Genomic DNA, 2,549 nt, shown 5'->3' with positions numbered 1-2,549 from the left:
GTGCTGCTCAGAAGAGACGGGCGGCGAGCCACACTACAGATACAGCAGCGGGAGTCGTCGTGGGAAACATAAAACGTAAAAGGATTAATATGCTCTCGAATACGGTACAAAAATGTCATTAAAAAAAAAATAATAATCTTTTGCAAACTTGATAAGAAAGATGGAATGTACCACCGACAGCAATTGCAAACGGTGGCCCAAGACGTCGTGCGGCGAAGATCCGGTAGACCACCGGAAACGATGCTCGTGTGCTGACCAGACACATCCGATTAACGAAAATTGCATAACACAACCACAAGGTAAACGCTAGGTGATAGAGTGTTTTTTTATTTTATTCGTTTTACCCGAAACATTCGGTAGAGCTTGGACAGCCCTGCGAGCGGGATGTTCAATGCATCCAACTGGCCAAATGCGAGGTGAACCTGACCGTGGGAGATACTAAAGTGTGGCAATGCAGGGAAGAGTTTTGCACCGAAGACGACGGTACCTGTAGTAGTAAGTATATTGATAATTATACAAAAAAAAAAGCATAGACCATCCTGTTTCCATGTCTCCGTGGTTTACCAACGATAATATCCGTTTTTCAGACGCAATGCAAGCCGTGATATCGACATACTTGGCATTTGTGGTCGCCGTTATTTTTCACAGCAATTATTAAAAATCGCAAAATACCTAGTTTTGGATAGTTCAACCACACACGTTAGAGTAAATTTATTATAGTAAATTGTACGTTGTAATGTTTTTCTTTTTTCATATGATTTATTATAATTTTTTTTTTTGGACGGAATTGCCGATATTGTGTTGCCGGTCGCTCCTCCGAATTGCAATGTCCGTGTCGGTATTGTTGCCATGATTTCGAAAACTGCGAGTAATAACAGTAAAAAAATTAACAAATATATTTAGATGAAAAATATTTTTGTATTGTTTTAACCTATTAGTCATTACCATCGCTAAATTGATCATTAAGTTCTTGCTGCGTCCAATTGCAGCTGACTATCAGCAACGTTTGGCTGTAATAAATTAACTGTATTTTCCTTGTATATGTTTCTTTTTTCTTCATTTTCATCGTTCGTACCGATCACATCGTAAGTGTCTTTGTCCAAAGCCAATCTAAACAACGGCAGTGTTTTCACACTGTCGGTAAGAAAGTCAAACACTTGTAGTTTGATGCAATTAATATTCTGTTCTTGAACTATGGAATTTGCTAGTTTTACAGCCGTAGCAGAATAATGTATACTATAAAGGTTATTGAAACCCAATTTTGCCTAATATAAAATAACAAAATACAATTATAGTTTAGGTGCGAATTATACTTTGTGATAACTGATAAAAATAAAAACATTACTAATTGCGGTAATAGTAAAGCGTTGCCGCATACAATGTCTAAAATAAGTTCTTCTGGACTAATGGAACAGTTAGTTTGTATACAGCTGAGAACATGTTTATAAAAAATGAAGAAATAAAAACAAGAAATAACCAAAAAAAAAACAAAAGATCTTATACTGAAGTTTTTTTTGTTATTTTTCTGTATTTGTTGTTTTTCGCAGTAGAGCATTTGATTTAGTTCAAGTAATTTCTTTAAATTCTCTATTTATAGAAAGCCTTTATTTTGTATACTACATTATTATAATGTAGGTACCAGCTGTCCGAGCTTTTTCCAAAAACTATTTTTAATAGTCTCATTAAAAAAAAATATTCGAATGGCGTATTTGACCGGGAGGCCTATAGCTAACTTTATGCCAGTTCGGTCAGTCTCATTAATATTATTATATTGGTACAGATAATATAACAAAGAACATATATTAAATGTAATATAATATAATACTAATATTATGTAGAAGACTACTTCTAAAAAGTAAAAATTAACTGCAGCGTTCTTTCATAATATAAAAAAATAATTTGTAAAAACGAATTATTCGTATGTTCAACAACACTGACATCAGCTGAAATCTGTATTTGACATGACATTGTCAAAGAAAATTGTAGAAAAAAGAAAGAAGCTAATCATTTCTTTTTTTTAAATACTTTTTGAATAATTTTTATGTATACTTTTTAAATATGTTTTATAATTATTTGATTATTTTTATTGTTTTTTTCTGGTTTCATCATCCCAAAAATGGTAGAGTACAATTATCTTGATAACCCTTGAGAAAGTTATCGTTTTTATCTTTTTTGCTCCATAATTTAATGTTTGTAGTAACACAGTTTCCTTTTTTTAGGATGTTATTTTATGGAGGTGGTAAAGAAAACAAGGTTAAGGATGTGCCAATAAAAGATGTATCAATAACTTTTTTTAAATTAATTCTTGATTATATTTATACTGGTCGAATAGACTTAAGTGATCTTGAGGTAACGAATAATCAACGCAGCATAGCAGTTATTAAACGGCATAAATATAATTTGTAATAGTGATTAATTTGTGATCGTTTGGCCGATAGTACGTTATTACGATAGTCCGTTTGATCTGTTAAATTCAATTATGTGTTTAATTGAAAAAAGGTTAATGAAGAAAGATTAAACACATTTTTTATTATATATTTTTTTAGGGT

General features: G+C 32.0%; 1 pseudogene; it reads right to left on the bottom strand.

Moving 5' to 3' along the window:
• Nucleotides 1-388: 388 nt before the first annotated feature.
• LOC126839724 (EEF1A lysine methyltransferase 2-like) lies at nt 389-1,441 on the bottom strand (annotated as a pseudogene).
• Between the last annotated feature and the right edge of the window lie 1,108 nt (nt 1,442-2,549).

Source organism: Adelges cooleyi, unplaced genomic scaffold (assembly GCF_023614345.1).
Source record: "Adelges cooleyi isolate 19-005CV unplaced genomic scaffold, UGA_ACOO_1.1 ACOO_flye_CR_arks_rails_tigmint_CR_PRNA_307, whole genome shotgun sequence".
NCBI lineage: Eukaryota > Metazoa > Arthropoda > Insecta > Hemiptera > Adelgidae > Adelges > Adelges cooleyi.
This window is presented reverse-complemented; position numbering and strand designations above follow the sequence as displayed.